This window comes from Coregonus lavaretus (genome assembly GCF_964263955.1).
Source record: "Coregonus lavaretus genome assembly, chromosome: 1".
Lineage (NCBI taxonomy): Eukaryota > Metazoa > Chordata > Actinopteri > Salmoniformes > Salmonidae > Coregonus > Coregonus lavaretus.
This window is the reverse complement of record NC_139988.1, coordinates 38920846-38941839: the sequence shown is the minus strand read 5'-3', so window position 1 is coordinate 38941839 and position 20994 is coordinate 38920846. Positions and strand designations below refer to the sequence as shown.

Genomic DNA, 20994 nt, shown 5'->3' with positions numbered 1-20994 from the left:
TCTAGTCAATAACCGGCACAGAGTGTGTACGTTTATCCAGTGTTCCCATTTAATTAGCTAGTAAATTAATAATTAAACCAATTTGTGTAGTGCTGAATCATAAGTAAGGCTCAGGTTTTTGCAGATGCAAGAAGGTTACGACGTTCAGAATGATGATATGATACGAGGTTATGATTAATAAGTTGACTGTTTATAGATGTGATAGGTAACTCTTTAAAGAACCGCTCTCGTGGTGCCCCAGATCGTAATGAGTTAATTGTTACATGATTAATTTAAATCGGGTAACAACTAAACATAGTTTATTAAATAAATAACAGTCCTCAGATGAATGTTAAAGTCCCATCACAACAATGCAAACAGACTCCTGTATACACACAAACATAAATATTGCCTCATGAGACAGCATCAACATAGCATTATGTTTAACCCTACATTGTTGGAAAAGGACCCATAAGAAACATTTCACTGTTAGTCTACACCTGGGTTCGATACTGCGACCAAAACAGTCGCATTTGCGACCATTTCACTTCACGAATTGTTTTAACCTGGTCACGCTAGTTTTGGATCCCAATTAGCATTGTTTTTATCATCATGATTTATTCAATCAGTAATATGCAATTAGCTAAAAATAAAAACATTTTCTGAAGAGGCAACAACAGCACAGGATGCCCATGTCTGTGTGTGTCAGGGCTCGACATGCAGGGGAGGTTTTGTAAACTCGCTTGGGCCAGCAAAATAAATATTGTAATAATGGTATTTTTAATCCAGGCTACATCATTTATATAAAAAACTGATGGATTCCAGAAGATGTTTGTTCGTTATGTTGATTATTTATCACGCGTGCTGCACACATATAGCCTATAGATAATCTGTCGGGCAGAAAGAGCACGCAGCTCTCAAACAGCTGGTTGTTCTGTGGAGCGAAAATCGACAGTGGTAGGAAAGACGTTCCAAGTTATGATACAGTGCCTTGCAAAAGTATTCAGCCCCCTTGGCGTTTTTCCTATTTTGTTGCATTACAACCTGTAATTTAAATTGTTTTTTATTTGGATTTCATATAATGGACATACACAAAATAGTCAAAATTGGTGAAGTGAAATGAAAAAAATAACTTGTTTCAAACAATTCACAACAATAAATAACGGAAAAGTGGTGTGTGCATATGTATTCCCCCCCTTTGCTATGAAGCCCCTAAATAAGATCTGGTGCAACCAATTAGCTTCAGAAGTCACATAATTAGTTAAATAAAGTCCACCTGTGTGCAATCTAAGTGAACATGATCTCAGTATATATACACCTGTTCTGAAAGGACCCAGAGTCTGCAACACCACTATGTAAGGGACACCACCAAGCAAGTGGCAACATGAAGACCAAGGAGCTCTCCAAACAGGTCAGGGACAAAGTTGTGGAGAAGTACAGATCAGGGTTGGGTTATAAAAAAATATCAGAAACTTTGAACATCCCATGGAGCATGATTAAATCCATTATTAAAAAATGGAAAGAATAAGGCACCACAACAAACCTGTCAAGAGAGGGCCGCCCACCAAAACTCACGGACCAAGCAAGGAGGGAATTCATCAGAGAGGCAACAAAGAGACCAAAGATAACCCTGAAGGAGCTGCAAAGCTCCACAGCGGAGTTTGGAGTATCTGTCCATAGGACCACTTTGAGCCGTACACTCCACAGAGCTGGGCTTTACGGAAGAGTGGCCAGAAAAAAAGCCCTTGCTTAAAGAAAAAAATTATCAAACACATTTGGTGTTCGCCAAAATGCATGTGGGAGACTCCCCAAACATATGGAAGAAGGTACTCAGCAAGTGCCAGGACTGTCTCCTGAAGTTGATTCAGCTGCAGGATTGGGGCAAAACCAGTGCAGAGCTTGCTCAGGAATGGCAGCAGGCAGGTGTGAGGGCATCTGCACGCACATTGAGGCGAATACTTTTGGAGGATGGCCTAGTGTCAAGAAGGGCAGCAAAGAAGCCACTTCTCTCCAGGAAAAACATCAGGGACAGACTGACATTCTGCAAAAGGTACAGGGATTGGACTGCTGAGGACTGGGGTAAAGTCATTTTCTCTGATGAATCCCCTTTCCGATTGTTTGGGGCATCCGGATAACACCTTGTCCGGAGAAGACAAGGTGAGCGCTACCATCAGTCCTGTGTCATGCCAACAGTAAAACATCCTGAGACCATTCATGTGTGGGGTTGCTTCTCAGCCAAGGGAGTGGGCTCACTCACAATTTTGCCTAAGAACACAGCCATGAATAAAGAATGGTACCAACACATCCTCGACTGTACACCAGTGGAACCCTTCCAAGTTGAAGGAGCTGGAGCAATTTAGCCTTGAAGAATGGGCAAAGATCCCAGTGGCTAGGGGGTTGAATAGTTATGCACACTCAAGTTTTCTGTTTTTTTGTCTTATTTATTGTTTGTTTCACAAGAAAAAATATTTTGCATCTTCAAAGTGGTAGGTATGTTGTGTAAATCAAATGATACAAACCCCCCAAAAATCAATTTTAATTCCAGGTTGTAAGGCAACAAAATAGTAAAAATGCCAAGGGGGGTGAATACCTTTGCAAGCCACTGTATCAATCATGTAAATTCAAAGTCTTGGTTGAATATTTGTGATGTGCAATTCAGTCATCATGGAATAGCCTACCTTGAAAATTAAATAAAACATTTATTTGACAAATGCCCTGAATACAACAGGTGTAGACTTTACAGAGAAATGCTTACTTACTTACGAGCCCTTTTCCAACAATGCACAGTTAAAAAGTACGGAAAAGTTGCTAAAAAAATTTAAGGAAATAGTAACACAATAAAATAACAATAACAAGACTATATACTGTACTGGGAGTACCGGTACTGAGTCAATGTGCAGAGGTACGAGGTAGTTGAGGTAATTAAGGTACAGTATGTACATGTAGGTTGGGGTAAAAGTGACTAGGCAATCAGGATAGATAATAAACAGAGTAGCAGCAGCATATGTGAAGAGTGTGTAATATTTTCAAAGTGTGTGTGTGTGTGTGTGTGTGTGTGTGTGTGTGTGTGTGTGTGTGTGTGTGTGTGTGTGTGTGTGTGTGTGTGTGTGTGTGTGTGTGTGTGTGTGTGTGTGTGTGTGTGTGTGTGTGTGTGTGTGTGTGTGTGTGTGTGTGGCCTAGTGGTTAAGAGCGTTGGGACAGTAACAGAAAGGTTGTTGCTTCCAATCCCTGAGGCGACTAACTGAAAAATCTGTCAATGTGCCCTTAAGCATGGCACTTAAACCCTAATTGCTCCTGTAAGTCGCTCTGGATAAGAGCGTCTGCTAAATGACTAAAATGTATATTGGAGTGTCAGTGTATGTGGGTAGTGTCCAGCATAGAGCCGGTGCAAGTGAGTCAGTGCAAATAGTCAGTGCACCTGTCCATCTCCTCATTTGAATTCCATACTGTCACTTGTCCACTCAAGTGTAACATTATTGTTACCTATCGCCCACCAGGTGCCCTTGGAGAGTTCCTCAATGAGCTTGACACCTTGATAAGCTCATTTCCTGACGATGGCTAACTACTCTTCATACTTGACTACTTCAACCTCCCAACGTCTGCCTTTGATTCATTTATTTCCAACTCTCACTTTTCCCTCCTTGCCTCTTGACCTCACCCTTTCCCAATCCCCTCCAACTCACAAGGCAGGCAATACACTTAACCTCAGCTTTACTAGAGGCTGCTCGCCTACTAATCTCACTGCAACCCCCATCCAGGTATCTGATCACTACTTTGTTTCCTTTACTGTCTCCCTTTCCTCCAACCCTAACCACTCAGCCCCTACACAGATGGTCATGCGCCATCGCAATATTCACTCTCTCTCCCACTACTCTCTCCTCTTCTATCCTATCATCTCTCCCCTCTGCTAAATCCTTCTCCCTCCTGTCTCCTGATTCTGCCTCTTCGACCCTACTCTCCTCCATTTCCTCCCGGCCGGGTCAGCCCTCCCCTCCTGCTCCGTGGCTGAGTGACGTGACTCATTGCGAGCTTACAGAACAAGGCTGCGGGCAGCTGAGAGGAAATGGAGGGAAACTAAACTTCCGGAGGACCTATCATCCTTTCACTGCCTCCCCTCTACTTTATCTTCCTCTGTATCCACTGCTAAAGCCACTTTATACCAATCTACATTTCAAGCTTCTGCCTCTAACCGTAGGAAACTCTTTTCCACCTTCTCCTCCTTCCTTAATCATCCACCCCATCTCCCTCCCTCTTTGCAGAAGACTTTGTCAACCACTTGAAAAAAAGGATGACGACATTTGCTACTCATTCACCCAGCCTCTTGAGTCCACTGGTCTCACTCACACAGAACTACCCTAAACTTGACCCCTTTCTCTCCTCTATCTCCAGATGACATCCTGTGACTAGTGAGGTCTGCCCGCCAGACAACCTGCCCACTCTACCTCATCCTTTCTCCAGACCATCTCTGGAGACCTTCTCCCATTCCTAACTTCTTTTATCAACTCATCCCTGACCACTGGCTGCGTCCCCTCTGACGTCAAAATGGCCTGAGTTGCTACCCTCGTCAAGAAACCAACACTCGATTCATCTGACGTCAAACTATAGACCTGCATCTCTTCTTTCCTTTCTTTGAGCTTGCTGTCTCTGATCAACTTTCTCGTTATCTCTAACCAGTCAGGCTTCAAGACACGTTACTCATCCGAGACTGCTCACCTCTGTGTCATGGAGGCTGTCCGTACTGCCAAAGCTGACTCTGTCTCGTCGGTTTTCATCCTCCTAGATCTATCTGCTACCTTCGAAACCGTGAACCAAAAGATCCTCCAGGCAGATATCTCAACTTGGATGTCGGCCCACCACCTGAAGCTCATCCTCGACAAGACGGAACAGCTCTTCATCCCGGGGAAGAACTGCCCGCTCAAAGACCTCTCCATCATGATTGACAACTTCACAGTGTCGCCCTCCAAGAATGCAAAAGAACCTTGGCGTGACCCTGGACAACACCCTATCATTCTCTGCAAACATCAAAGCAGTGACCCGCTCCTGCAGGTTCATGCTCTACAACATCCGTAGAGTACGACCCTACCTCACACAGGAAGCGCTGCAGGTCCTAATTCAGGCACTTGTCCTCTCCCGTCTGGACTACTGCAACTCGGGGCGGCAGGTAGCTTAGTGGTTAACACGTTGTGCCAGTAACCGAAAGGTCGCTGGTTCTAATCCCCGAGCCAACTAGGTGAAAAATCTGTTGATGTGCCCTTGAGCAAGGCACTTAACCCTAATTGCTCATGCAAGTTGCTCTGGATAAGAGCATCTGCTAAATGACTAAAATGTAAACTCACTGTGGGCTGGGCTCCCTGCTTGTGCCATCAAACCCCTGCAACTTATCCAGAACACTGCAGCCCACCTGGTTTTCAACCTTCCCAAGTTCTCTCATGTCACCCCACTCCTCCACACACTCCACTGGCTTCCAATCGAAGCTCGCATCCACTACAAAACCATGCTGCTTACCTACGGAACAGACAAAAGGAACTGCCCCTCCCTACCTTCAGGCTATGCTTACACCCCAACCCGAGCACTCCGTTCTGCCATCTCAGGTCTTTGGCCTCTCCCACCCCTATGGGAGGGCAGATCCCGCTCAGCCCAGTCCAAGCTCTTCTCTGTCCTGGGTGGCTACTTTGAAGAATCTCAAATATAAAACACTTTTTTTGTTTACTACATGATTCCATATGTGTTATTTCCTAGTTTTGATGTCTTCACTATTTTTCTACAATGTAGAAAATAGTAAAAATTAAGAACAACCCTGGAATGAGTAGGTGTCCAAACATTTGACTGGTACTGTGTGTGTATATGTGTGTATATGTGTGTATATGTATGTATGTATGTATGTATGTATGTATGTGTATATATATATATATATATATATATATATATATATATATATATATATATATATATATATATATATATATATATATATATATATATATATATATGTATACATATTGGTGCAACCAAGTTATGTGCTGCTGCCGCCAACTGTAAAAGCTGGAAGCACCAGTGGAAAAAGCTTGTGTAGAACCCTGTGAAGCATGTGACAAATAACATTTGATTTGATTTGATTTTTAGGGTATATCTATTTGTTCCTACACACACCCACACCAACACACACACACTCAGAGAAAGTTAAAATACACAAACAAATAGTAAAAAAAGATACTTCAAGCAGTTTTTCATCTCATAAAACATTCACACATTGCTTGAAGTTTGATTTGCACTGAATACGACATCAAACCAAAGAAGATGGCAGTTATTGCAAGCTAAGGCCTACAGTCAGTAGGACTCTCAGGGGTAAACATCAAGAGATAAGTTTAACAAACTCATACACACCCACAAAACACATACAGTACAGAGACAGACAGACACGCAATTTCTCTTTCAAACAGAGCAAGGGACATAAATATTTCGCTACACTATATTCAAACAAGCCATTAATGAACCGAGACAACGTCAAAAAGACAGACTGCATACAATTGGTTGCCAGTCTTCAAATAACTCAATCTTACTGCAGTTGTACGATTAGAGGTGGTGCAAAACAAATGACAGAATACAGAAACTCAGCCACTTTCTTCAGCTGAGGACTGAACAAATACTTTATCCAGCCTCTCTCCACATACCACAACTGATGACGATCCTTTCCAAATAGTCAGTTCAGCTACATTCCAACACTCTCTGCTACATCCATAAACTCGTTCTCAACACGTACAAAACTCAAATCCAAATATAAGAAATCCAAAGTGGTAAAAGTGAGAGAAAACAGCATGGGCTAAAGTGCCAGTCAGCAGTTTAAAGGGCTAGAGAAACTCCTCCACCCTGTTGTCTGTTTTTGGAGAAACTCTCTAGGAGCCGGGGCAAGAGAGGGAGGGAGAGGCTGGGGTGGCTGTGTTCGTGGCCAGGCTGGGAGTCACCAGCTTGGGCAGGGAGGGAAGAGACCACTGGGCCTCTCCTGTCATTGGAGCTGGAGCCTGCCTGCTGGAGAAAAGAGCAGGGCCTCCCTTTCCCTTCTCCCTTCTTCCTTTCCCCTTCCTGCTTGGCTGGCAGAGCCTGCGTGTCCATGGGAAGGAGGGAGGAAGGGGAGGAGAGTGAGGGTGGGCCTAAGAATATGCAACAGTAAATCTCCCTCCCTTCTTCCCCTCTGTCTAGGCCTGCCCCGGATGGCTGAGCTTGGCTAGACCCTCTCTCTGCTCCCCTCTCCCTTGGCTACGACCCCTCGCTATTACATACAGAACTTTAAATACGGGCTCTTCCCAAAAAGGAGGAGGGAAGTATGCCGGTTGGATTCACATTCTTTCAGAGTGAACATTCCTGTCACACTCACTCACACACACCAACACAACACACTCACTGTAGCGCTCTGTAAGCAGAATAACAAGGCTGTGGCTGTTTACATAGATATAACTAGCTAATGAAAGACTACTTAAGTAAAGGGCAGCTGCCCTGGTAATGTGTGTTTGTGTGTGTCGAGACTACATGAGCTCTGGGTTTGTCTGTGCGTTTTGGGGTCATAAAGGTACCCTTGTTAGCAATCCCTTGGCAGGACTGGTCAGTAGTCTGACACTGGGCAAGTGTTTTCAGAGCAGTGGAAAGAACTACATTACCCATGAATAGCATTGTCAGCATGGCATTCACAATACAGTGGAGAGAGTTCATTACCTAAGATTCATGGTCAATGACCGTTGATCATTAGCGTGGAGAGTTTGTGATGGATGTAGATTGTAATCAAATCCTGCAATATCTTTCTCTCACGCACACACACTCACACACTCCCCCCACACACACATGCATGACCATCCACACCCACACCACACCTATACATACAGTCGTGGTCAAAAGTTTTGAGAATGACACAAGTATTGGTCTTCACAAAGTTTGCTGCTTCAGTGTTATGAGATATTTTTGTCAGATGTTACTATGGTATACTGAAGTATAATTACAAGCATTCCATAAGTGTCAAAGTCTTTTATTGACAATTACATTAAGTTTATGCAAAGAGTCAATATTTGCAGTGTTGACCCTTCTTTTTCAAGACCATGTTGTCAATTAACTTCTGGGCCACATCCTGACTGATGGCAGCCCATTCTTGCATAATCAATGCTTGGAGTTTGTCAGAATTTGTGGGTTTTTGATTGTCCACCCGCCTCTTGATGATCGACCACAAGTTCTCAATGGGATTAAGGTCTGGGGAGTTTCCTGGCCATGGACCAAAAATGTCGATGTTTTGTTCCCCGAGCATCTTAGTTATCGCTTTTGCCTTATGGCAAGGTGCTCCATCATGCTGGAAATGGCATTGGTCGTCACCAAACTGTTCTTGGATGGTTGGGAGAAGTTGCTCTCGGAGGATGTGTTGGTACCATTCTTTATTCATGGCTGTGATCTTAGGGAAAATTGTGAGTGAGCCCACTCCCTTGGCTGAGAAGCAACCCCACACATGAATGGTCTCAGGATGCTTTACTGTTGGCATGACACAGGACTGATGGTAGCGCTCACCTTGTCTTCTCCGGACAAGGTGTTTTCCGGATGCCCCAAACAATCGGAAAGGGGATTCATCAGAGAAAATGACTTTACCCCAGTCCTCAGGAGTCCAATCCCTGTACCTTTTGCAGAATATCAGTTTGTCCCTGATGTTTTTTCCTGGAGAGATTCTTTGCTGCCCTTCTTGACACCAGGCCATCCTCCAAAAGTCTTCGCCTCACTGTGCATGCAGATGCACTCACACCTGCCTGCTGCTATTCCTGAGCAAGCTCTGCACTGGTGGTGCCCCGATCCCACAGCTGAATCAACTTTAGGAGACGGTCCTGGCGCTTGCTGGACTTTCTTGGGCGCCCTGACGCCTTCTTCACAACAATTGAACCTCTCTCCTTGAAGTTCTTGATGATCCGATAAATGGTTGATTTAGGTGCAATCTTACTAGCAGCAATACCCTTGCCTGTGAATCCCGTTTTGTGCAAAGCAATGATGACGGCACGTGTTTCCTTGCAGGTAACCATGGTTAACAGTGGAAGAACAATGATTTCAAGCACCACCCTCCTTTTAAAGCTTCCAGTCTGTTATTCTAACTCAATCAGCATGACAGAGTGATCTCCAGCCTTGTCCTCGTCAACACTCTCACCTGTCATGGCAAAGAGGGACTTTGCAATTAATTGCAATTAATCTGATCACTCATCATTACATTCTGGAGTATATGCAAATTGCCATCATCAAAAATGAGGCAGCAGACTTTGTGAAAATTAGTATTTGTGTCATTCTCAAAACCTTTGACCATGACTGTACACACACGAAGACTGTTGTGCTGTCTGAGAATAAAAGCTTATTTACCTAAACGATATATGGGATTACTTTATCTTGTTACCTAATCAGCACTTGTTATAGGGCTAGGGGAATGTGTCATGATTAGATATACAATTGAAAGGAAACTTGATTACATTTACACAGTGGAATGAAGAGCTACATTCAAAAAGGTGACAGAATCTGATCTCAGTGATTAGGCTTTCATTGTAATGATTAGGACTCTTCTGAACCAATCATATTTTTAAGGAGCACCAAGTCTGGGGAAAGATGAAGGAAGAGGTCAATCAACACCTACTGTATGTGACTGCACATGGAGCCACTATTGTCTGTCCTCTCACCGTTGTGTAGAGAGCCTTCCTCAGGGAGGTCCACATCCAGCATGAGGTCGTCATCCTCTAGGTCAGCTGGCTCCAGGTTGTCCAGGTTGTTCAGAATGTCCTGCATAGTGGAAGAGAGGGAAGGAAGGAAGGGTGGGAGACAAATGTTGGTTTGAATCACTTTATGTTTAAACGTCCATCTTCTAGTACAATACTCAAGCCAGTAACCCAACTGTTTGTTCTGTCAGTTCACAAGAGATCCTCACAAGAAATTCTACAGAATGTCGGGGTATGTAAAAAACACTTCACAATGCTCCCATCTGAAAAGGCATGATTAGTACACTGTTTTTGTCTGCTAAAGTGAAAAAGTAGTGGGCCAATTCTCCTTTTGAATATCAAAAACATCTGTTGTTATTTAAAACAACAAAAACGCAGAGTCTGAGACAACAAAAGATTAGCAGACATTAATTTATCCAAAGGAACATCACTCTTGAATGAGTACACTAATGCCACGGCGAGCAGGTCAAATTATCACAGCTAAAATAGTTTGCACTTTGATTATGCTGCTTGATGTTGAATTCAAAGCGTAGCATACCTAAAATCAAAAAGGCCTAGAGTACAAATTAATACTTTAAAGTTTGAAGTATTGATTTGCACTCTAGGCTTTTTTGCTTTTGGGTATGCTATTCAAAGGATGAATTGCAAGGCAATGTTGTGCTTCAGACAAAAATGTTAATAAATAGCGATTGAAGATGTACCCAGAAAATTATGGTGGTTGATGGTCGTTAATGGATGTTGTGTTATTCAAGGTAAGGAAAGCAGGGAACCATGATATAAAAGAGAAAAATAACATCTGATATATGATCCATACTTATGTCTGCCAGTACACCCAACTGAACTGTACTCAGTCTTTCTTCCACACGGTGACGGTTCTCATCCCCATCACCATCCATTAGAAATGATCATGAAATACAAGGTACTATTTAATTGTATATTTTAACACTGGTGTGTAATGTGCAGCAGAGCGCCGTATGCACAAGGTGTTTGGAGCCGGGGGCAGACATACAGCGGGCACACAGCAAGCTGTAACAGAACAGACAAACAACACATTTGATCGGTTGTCCATTGTTAAACTCTTTCACCTAATATTGTGAAGTCATTATGTTGTGCTCTGTATGTGAATATCTGTTCGCTAACTGCGTTTGTATTTCAGAAGCAGAGCTGTGTATTTACCTTGATGTGCATTTCATGCACTTCGTCTCGTCCTGGGTGTTGTAAAGAAAGTGACGGCGCATTCAACCCCTTTTTATGAATGGATTCCCACACCTTGATGGCGGGCTAGTCCAAGTCAGTAGTGGACCCCAGGAACAATAGCTGCTGCTTCGGCCAAAAAATGGGGGTCCAAATAAACCAATAAACTAATAGTGAAATGTGATCATGTGTATTTCTAGATTGATAATTATGAAGCTGATATTATTTGTCAACATTATATCAATTATAAAGATTTACATATGTAAACTGGTGAATGTTGAAGTTATTTGATATGTGGTTTGTTCCACATCGTCATGGTATAAGAGCCTGACTGACCAAGCAGGGCCAGTTAAAGCTGGAGTGCCAAGAGGGCAGGCTGGGCTGCCGCCCAGCTAGGCTAGACTAAAATGCTAAGTTAACGCAGTGCAAGTGTTCAGTTTATCCTTGAGTTTATCATATTTATTTAAGTGATTTGAAATTTATTCATTTTTTCTAATTTATTAAAATGTTTATTTTTCTTATTTTTGGGACTCTGGCACTGTACAAAGCCATTCACCTTTGCTTGAAAATAAAAATGTAACCATTTGCAACTCTCAACCATCCTCCTGTTCAGGCACCTTAGACACCTCTCCAGCCGGTCCATCTCCTAACACACATACACATGCACACACACCTGCTCTCCTGTGCTCTCTCCCTTGCTCATTTCTTAGTCCTATTATCACTCTTTTTACTTCCTTCACTCTCACTTTTTCCCTTTCTCCGTCCTCTTCCTCTTTTCCTCCTGACTCTCTTCAACTCTCTCCCACTCCAGCTGACTTCCCTGGCACTCTGACATTATAACCATATATAAAAAGGACCATGAGCACCAACATTAACACATAAATGTTCTGCCTTCTGTAAATTTAAGAAACATTGCCTTGTGCCTTGAAATTCCGTTACCAAAAACCCATATATCTTTAAGATATTTTCACATTTCTCTCCCTCATGAGGGAGGATAATGAAAGTCCACAGAAGTAACAAGTAAAGGTAGACCTATCAATTAGTTATAGTGTTTTTACTGATATCAATTTTGTTGAAGAATTATTAAGTGATTAAAACTCAGAATTCCTTTACCAAATCGGTAACGGAATTTAACAAACAAATCGATAAAGGAATTTCTGTAATTGAATTGGCTACAATGGGAAACAATAGTCACAAACTGTAATGTACTGTATTGTAGGGCTGGGAATTGCAAGAGACCTCACAATACGATATTATCACAATACTTATGTGCCAATATGATATGTATTACAATTCTCCCGATTCTATATGTATTGCTATTCGATACTGTGATTTTATTGCTTTTCGATGTTCCAAGCATATTGCTCACCATTGTCTGCTGCAGAGGCACAAGAGAGAGCCATGAGTAAACAAGTTTTGATCAGTCATGGAAATAAAAGTGCTGAAAACAAATTGCCTCCTTATATATAAAGAGGATGGAAAAAAAACTATGAAGGAAAAATACTGGAGTTTTGGTGCAGGTACAGCCAACTAGCGCAAAAATAATACTGCGATATTGTTAAAACGACACGATATATAGTAAAAAATTATATCCCAATATGTAACTGTATACATTTTCCCCCCCATCACTACTGTACTGTACTGAACTATACTATAGTTTACTGTACTGAACTCTACTGTATTGTACTGAACTATACTCTATTTTACTGTACTCTACTGTACTCGACTGTACTCTACTGTTCTGTGCTGTACTGTACTCTGCTGATCCGTACTGTGCTGTACATTGATGTCCAAACTTGTGAAACATAGACGTCTATGATTGGTTCAGATTTGGTCCGGTCCAGACCAACCAAATTTGGTCTTGTTTGGGGTCAGAGCTCATTAAATAATAGCCAGTGTGTAGAACAATATCTAAATATGCAAAGGAGGATATTGCATATTTATACTTTTTTCCCTCACTGTATTTAGGATACATCACCATGAAGAGAATGACATTTATATCCATAATTATGCATTTCTGTGTAGTACAGATCAGGGACCCATGATGAAATTCCATTACCGCAATTCCGTTACCGGGTGTAAATCCATTTCAATTACTGTAGTTCAATAACCAAAATAGCTTTTTTCAAAGTCAATGTGTCATGTCATACCTGACACCCCATTCCATCTACAGACATCGCTGAATCTTGACTCGGAGCAGATATTTAACATTTATGGAAAACGTGGACACACACAAGACTGAGGGAGATTTTACCAAAATTCTGTTGCCAAACTTTGATTCTGCACAGTTCTTCCAGTAAATATGTTTTTGAAGAATGTTCTGTGTAAATTGTTAAAAGTAGTCCTTGTGCATAGAGTTGAAGGGTTTGTTAAACTTCGAAATCAACTGTTTTTGTTTGGCATACATTTTAAGAGTCTGAGTCTCAGCCACTGAGGTATAATAAGAACTGGAGTCTGTGTCCAAGATGTCCGACTGTTGTTTTCAAGGTCATCTACTCACGTTTGCATCAGGTTCGCATACGCTGATTCATGGACCGTCTATATCCGTGTTGATTCCGGTTCATACGGACCAACATCACATGTGCACTAGCACTCAGCGTAAGGAGGAGCGCAAGCAGCTACGACATCTCACATCATCCAAAAACATGGCAGACATTGGATGAAATTAAAATGTTAATATCTTTGGCTGTGAGTGATAATAAAATTAAAAACGGCCTCAGCGACAATTATTTGAATCATTCAATTGATGTTTTGTGCAGAGAGGTAATGACTAAAGTGTCTTATAGGAATTTTCTAATCTGACTTCTCTATATGAAGAGGACCTTGGCCATCTTCATCGACCTGGCCAAGGCTTTTGACTCTGTCAATCACTGCATTCTTATTGGCAGACTAAATAGCCTTGGTTTCTCAAATGACTGCCTCGCCTGGTTCACCAACTACTTCTCAGATAGAGTTCAATGTGTCAAATCGGAGGGCCTGTTGTCTGGACCTCTGGCAGTCTCTATGGGGGTGCCACAGGATTCAATTCTCGGGCCGACTCTATTCTCTGTGTATATCAATGATGTCACTCTTGCTGCTGGTGACTCTCAGATCCACCTCTATGCAGACGACACCATTTTGTTTACATCTGGCCCTTCATTGGACACTGTGTTAACAAACCTCCAAACAATCTTAAATCCCATACAACACTCTTTCCGTGGCCTCCAACTGCTCTTAAACGCTAGTAAAACTAAATGCATGCTCTTCAATCGAACGCTGCTTGCACCCGCCCGACAAGAATCACTACTCTTGGCGGGTCTGACTTAGAATATGTGGACAACTACAAATACCTAGGTGTCTGGTTAGACCCTAAACTCTCCTTCCAGACTCACATTAAGCATCTCCAATCCAAAGTTAAATCTAGAATCGGCTTCCTATTTCGCAACAAAGCCTCCTTCACTCATGCTGCTAAACATGCCCTCGTAAAACTGACTCTCCTACCGATCCTTGACTTCGGCGATGTCATTTACAAAATAGCTTCCAACACTCTACTCAGCAAATTGCATGTAGTCTATCACAGTGCCATCCGTTTTGTCATCAAAGCCCCATATACTACCCACCATTGTGACCTGTATGCTCTTGTTGGCCTCACTACATATTCATCGCCAAACCCACTGGCTCCAGGTCATCTATAAATCACTGCTAGGCAAATCCCCGCCTTATCGTAGCTCATTGGTCACCATAGCAACACCCACCCGTAGTCTGCGCTCCAGCAGGTATATCTCACTGGTCATTCCCAAAGCCAACACCTCCTTTGGCCGCCATTCCTTCCAGTTCTCTGCTGCAAATGACTGGAACGAACTGCAAAAATCTCTGATGCTGGAGACACTTATCTCCCTCACTAACTTTAAGCATCAGTTGTCAGAGCAACTTACCGATCACTGCACCTGTACACAGCCCATCTGTAATTAGCCCACCCAACTACCTCATCCCCATATTGTTATTTACGTTGTTATTTATTTTTGCTCATTCGCACCCCAGTATCTCTATTTGCACATCATCTTCTGCACATCTATCACTCCAGTGTTAACACTAAATTGTAATTATTTTGCACTATGGCCTATTTATTGCCTTACCTCTATAACTTACTACATTTGCACACACTGTATACAGATTTTCTACTGTGATATTGACTGTATGTTTTGTTTATTCCATATGTAACTCTGTGTTGTTGTTGTATTTATCACACTGCTTTGCTTTATCTTGGCCAGGTCGCAGTTGTAAATGAGAACTTGCTCTCAACTGGCTTACCTGGTTAAATAAAGGTAAAAAAAAAAAAAATGAAATCTTCTTTCTGTGGACGGGCGTCAGTTAAACTGCAGTACCGAAGCAAAACTATAGGGGCAGTCAAAACTTGCTTCTAGACCGGAACCCTGGCCCCTTAGTCTCAGCTTAATTCCGTTACCGTGGAATTGACCATTACACATTATTCACATTTTGGTTACATCAATCCAGGAAGCTTTTTGCTCTGGTTGTGCACAGGGACTGTAACATAATAGGTGAATTCCTGAACTATTCTGTGTCCCACAGTGAGTCAACCTCTACTCCCCCTTCTTTTCCCTTCTGCCCATCTCAATCTGCACCTTGCACAACCCAGACCTCTGTAAAAACCATGCATAGCTTCAGTCTGTCTTACCCAGAAATATAATCAATGCAAAAGGAAACTATAACAAATATAAAGTAGAAACTTTTGGGTATATTATCAATCTATAAGTCAGTTGTGGGTACAAATACAAACACACATACCTCTCCTATAGTCTAAAGGGGCTTAAGAAATCCCAGCAAGCCAAAATTGTTTCTATGAAAGTTCCCAGAACATTCGTTAGGTCACGACAAATGTTCTCATAACACAAAAACTGTCAAGTTGTGCTGATTATTATAAAATGTTTGTATAAAACATTTGCCTGATCTTTCAAGGTTCTCAGAATGTTTCATTAGATTGTGGAAACAGTCTGGTGAGAACAGTGTGGGGACATCACAAATGATATGTTCCCAAAACACCAAAACTGTCCAGTTATGCGGATGATTCTACAATGTCTCTTTTAAGGTGCAAAAAACATTCACCTGATGTTGCAAGAACGTTCCTAGATCACATTTTGTCTGTTCTTTAAAGGTTACCAGAATGTTTCATTAGGTTGTGGGAACAGCCTGGTGGGAACATTGTGGGGACATCACAAAAGATACAGTGAGCTCCAAAATTATTGGGACAGTGACAGATTGTTTTTGTTTTGGCTTTATACTCCAGCACTTTGGATTTGAAATGATACAATGTCTATGAGGTTAAAGTGCAGACTGTCAGATTTAACTTGAGGGTATTTTCATCCATATTGGTTGAACCGTTTAGAAATTACAGCACTTTTTGTACATAGTCCCTCCATTTTAGGGGACCAAAAGTATTAATTCACTTATATGTGAATTAAAGTGGTGGCAGCACCATGCTGTGGGGATGTTTTTCAGCAGCAGGGACTGGGAGACTAGTCAAGATCGAGGGCAAGATGAACGGCGCAAAGTACAAAGAGATCCATGATGAAAACCTACTCCAGAGCGCTCAGGACCTCAGACCGGGGTGAAGGTTCACCTTCCAACAGGACAACAACCCTAAGCACACAGCTAAGACAATGTAGGAGTGGCTTCGGGACAAGTCTCTGAATGTCTTTGAGTGGCCCAGCCAGAGCCCGGACTTGAACCCGATGGAACATCTCTGGAGGGACCTGAAAATAGCTGTGCAGCGATGCTCCCGATCCAACCTGACAGAGCTTGAGAGGATATGCGGAGAAGAATGGGAGAAACTACCCAAATACAGGTGAGCCAAGCTTGTTGCATCATACTCAAGAAGACTCGAGGCTGTAATTGCTGCCAAAGGTGCTTCAACAAAGTACTGAGTAAAGGGTCTGAATACTTATGTAAATGTGATATTTAAGTTTTTTATTTTAAATACATTTGCAAAAATGTCTAAAAACCTGTTTATGCTTTGTCATTATGGGGTATTGTGTGTAGATTGATGAGGGGAAAAAAAACAATTTAATCAATTTTAGAATAAGGATGTAATGTAACAAAATGAGGAAAAAGTAAAGTGGTCAGAATACTTTCCTAATGCACTGTATGTGCAGGTAGTACATTTTATGTTTAGGTTTTCAATACACTGTATCACAAATTGTTTATTAAATTATTAATGATTTGGACATTATAAAACAGTATTTTGACATTGGGTTATTTATCGTAAGTTATTGTCAATGGGAAGCAGCGACAGCATCATTTTCAACTTATGTTTAATGAATATAAATGAAACTGTCAATATTAATTGGGTAAAACTGCTGAATGACTCCAAAAATGTGATGTGATTTATCTATTTTGATGATCTACCAGAAATCATGAAAACGGGATTGACTTGCCTATAATAAGGCACATACAGTATATTTAGCAATAACAAACAAGATAAAACATTTTCATCTGCTATAACAATACAGTAACTAAAAACACAGATTAAAATGGCTTCAATTTAGCTAGCTAGCTAGTCAGCTGACAGGCAAAATGTGGCTAACAGTACAGTAATTTCGTAGCTAGCATAACAACTAGTGTATAAAATGTTGCACAATTATGAAAATATGACTAAAACATTGACAACTTCGTCAGGAAACATAAGGAAACAAATACTGCACTCACAGTTCTTGCATTCACGCACAGTGAAGGATAAAACAGTTAGAATAATAATGTTAGAAAACCATAGATTCTCTACAGCCACAGATGGCATGCTGAACTTGATAGTTAATTAACACTGCAAGCCTGTGCTAGCTGTGACATCATCAGTCACTGTTAAAGGGACAGGTTTTCTTAAAGGTGAATAAAACATAAATTAATATACACTGCTCAAAAAAATAAAGGGGACACTAAAATAACACATCCTAGATCTGAATGAATGAAATAATCTTATTAAATACTTTTTTCTTTACATAGTTGAATGTGCTGACAACGAAATCACACAACAATTATCAATGGAAATCAAATTTATCAACCCATGGAGGTCTGGATTTGTCGTCGCCCTCAAAATTAAAGTGGAAAACCACACTACGGGCTGATCCAACTTTGATGTAATGTCCTGTCAAAATGAGGCTCAGTAGTGTGTGTGGCCTCCACGTGCCTGTATGACCTCCCGACAACGCCTGGGCATGCTCCTGATGAGGTGGCGGATGGTCTCCTGAGGGATCTCCTCCCAGACCTGGACTAAAGCATCCGCCAACTCCTGGACAGTCTGTGGTGCAACGTGGCATTGGTGGATGGGCGAAACATGATGTCCCAGATGTGCTCAATTGGATTCAGGTCTGGGGAACGGGCGGGCCAGTCCATATCATCAATGACTTCCTCTTGCAGGAACTGCTGACACACTCCAGCCACATGAGGTCTAGCATTGTCTTGCATTAGGAGGAACCCAGGGCCAACTGCACCAGCATATGGTCTCACAAGGGGTCTGAGGATGTCATCTCGGTACCTAATGGCAGTCAGGCTACCTCTGGCGAGCACATGGAGGGCTGTGCGGCCCCCCAAAGAAATGCCACCCCACACCATGACTGACCCACCGCCAAACCGGTCATGCTGGAGGATGTTGCAGGCAGCAGAACGTTCTCCACGGCGTCTCCAGACTCTGTCACGTCTGTCACATGTGCTCAGTGTGAACCTGCTTTCATCTGTGAAGAGCACAGGGCGCCAGTGGCGAATTTGCCAATCTTGGTGTTCTCTGGCAAATGCCAAACGTCCTGCACGGTGTTGGGCTGTAAGCACAACCCCCACCTGTGGACGTCGGGCCCTCATACCACCCTCATGGAGTCTGTTTCTGACCATTTGAGCAGACACATACACATTTGTGGCCTGCTGGAGGTCATTTTGCAGGGCTCTGGCAGTACTCCTCCTGCTCCTCCTTGCACAAAGGCAGAGGTAGCAGTCCTGCTGCTGGGTTGTTGCCCTCCTACGGCCTCCTCCACGTCTCCTGATGTACTGGCCTGTCTCCTGGTAGCGCCTCCATGCTCTGGACACTACGCTGACAGACACAGCAAACCTTCTTGCCACAGCTCGCATTGATGTGCCATCCTGGATGAGCTGCACTACCTGAGCCACTTGTGTGGGTTGTAGACTCCGTCTCATGCTACCACTAGAGTGAAAGCACCGGCAGCATTCAAAAGTGACCAAAACATCAGCCAGGAAGCATAGGAACTGAGAAGTGGTCTGTGGTCACCACCTGCAAAACCAGTCCTTTATTGGGGGTGTCTTGCTAATTGCCTATAATTTCCACCTGTTGTCTATTCCATTTGCACAACAGCATGTGAAATGTATTGTCAATCAGTGTTGCTTCCTAAGTGAACAGTTTGATTTCACAGAAGTGTGATTGACTTGGAGTTACATTGTGTTGTTTAAGTGTTCCCTTTCTTTTTTTGAGCAGTGTACAACTGTTGTTTCCGATCATTGAATATGTTGAAATTAATGTTGCTGCATTGTACTGGAACTTATGACAACAAACTGTAATTTATTGGGTTCAATTAGGTTCAAGGGCGTTTTCACATATGAAATTCAGAAACCCTGGTTCGGTTTCCTGGAGCGTTAGTGAGAATTCTGCAGAATATGTTTTGCTTTCACAAGACCTGAAAATAACATTTACATTTTAGTCATTTAGCAGACGCTCTTATCCAGAGCGACTTACAGTTAGTGAGTGCATAATTTTTTAAATATATATATATATTTTTAATACTGGCCCCACGTGGGAATCGAACCCACAACCCTGGCATTGCAAGCCCCATGCTCTACCAACTGAGCTACACAGGGCCTAACCTTTTCAGTGTGCGATTAGCAAGACGCATATTCTACATGACGTTAGCGAGCCAGCTTGTTTACAACTGACAGAAAAGTTAAATGCGACTCGCACTGCCGCGTCACAATACCTGGTACTCTGGTCCTGGATCTTGGACTCATTACTCTGGCCCCCTCCCAATTAGGGGGAGTGATGAGCTCTACAGCAGAGACTCACAACTCAATCGCTGGTTGAAAACTGTTTTCTGCCCCTCCCAAAATATAGGATTTGTAGATAATTGGCCCTCTTTCTGGGACTCACCCACAAACAGGACCAAGCCTGGCCTGCTGAAGAATTACAGACTCCATCCTAGCTGGAGGGGTGTTCTCATCTTATCTATCAACACAGACAGGGCTCTAACTCCTCTAGCTCCACAATGAGATAGGGTGCAGGCCAGGCAGCAGGCTTTGAGCCAGCCTGCCAGCTTAGTGGAGTCTACCACTAGCACCGTCAGTGTAGTCAACTCAGCTTTATCCATTGAGACCGTATCTGTGCCTCGATCTAGGTTGGGAAAAACTAAACATGACGGTGTTCACCTTAGTAATCTCACTGGAATAAAGACCTCCATTCCTGTCATTATTTAAATAGATTGTGATATCTCAAATCTCAAAATGGGGCTACTTAATGTTATATCCCTCACTTCCAAGGCAGTCATAGTCAATTAACTATGATCAAATCAAATCAAATGTTATTTGTCACATGACTTGAATACTTACTTACAAGCACTTAACCAACAATGGAGTTTTATGAAAGAATACCAAAAAAATCACACAAAAATACAATATAATATAATACAAAATAAAAGTAATAAATAATTAAAGAGCAGCAGTAAAAATAATAATAGCGAGGCTATATACAGGGGGTACCGGTACCGAGTCAATGTGCGGGGGCACCGGTTAGTCGAGGTAATTGGGGTAATATGTACATGTAGGTAGAGTTATTAAAGTGACTATGCATAGATAATAAACAGAGAGTAGCAGCAGCGTAAAAGAGGGGTGGGGGGGCAATGCAAATAGTCTGGGTAGCCATTTGATTAGATGTTCAGGAGTCTTATGGCTTTGGGGTAGAAGCTGTTTAGAAGCCTCTTGGACCTAGACTTGGCGCTCCAGTACCGCTTGCCGTGCGGTAGCAGAGAGAACAGTCTATGATCAGGGTGGCTGGAGTCTTTGACAATTTTTAGGGCCTTCCTCTGACACCACCTGGTATAGAGGTCCTGGATGGCAGGAAGCT

The 20994-nt window shown here is 42.4% G+C and overlaps 1 pseudogene across 1 annotated transcript in view; it reads right to left on the bottom strand.

Moving 5' to 3' along the window:
* The window catches only part of LOC311133148 (serine-rich coiled-coil domain-containing protein 2-like), a 115706-nt pseudogene that overhangs the window by 27610 nt on the left and 67102 nt on the right, over positions 1-20994 (bottom strand). The window contains exon 4 of the transcript in view: positions 9632-9759. The product of the transcript in view is annotated as a serine-rich coiled-coil domain-containing protein 2-like (transcript). The remainder of the gene's footprint in view (positions 1-9631; positions 9760-20994) is intronic.